Below are 314 nucleotides of genomic sequence, written 5' to 3' on the forward strand. Positions count from 1 at the left end.
GTGTATTGTTGTTTTTCCCATGTGTGTAAAAATTTAAATGTATGGGTTCATTTGAGTGCTTTAACGTGTTTGTATAGAGTGTGCGTGTCCGATGTTTAATTAGTTGTGTCTATAATACACGCAGTTACACTTATATTCCATGGTCTTCTTTTTTATTTTATTAGCATGTTTATTGAGCCAAATTAGAGGCAAGTAGGGTGTGTGTGGGGTTGAGGGTATTCTGGGGTTGTGTAAATAAAGTAGGCAGGACTAGATTATAGCCGATAGATATCAGAGATCCGTCCATTACCTTAATTTTTATGCGTTGTAATTTT

This window comes from Etheostoma cragini, unplaced genomic scaffold, assembly GCF_013103735.1.
Source record: "Etheostoma cragini isolate CJK2018 unplaced genomic scaffold, CSU_Ecrag_1.0 ScbMSFa_540, whole genome shotgun sequence".
Lineage (NCBI taxonomy): Eukaryota > Metazoa > Chordata > Actinopteri > Perciformes > Percidae > Etheostoma > Etheostoma cragini.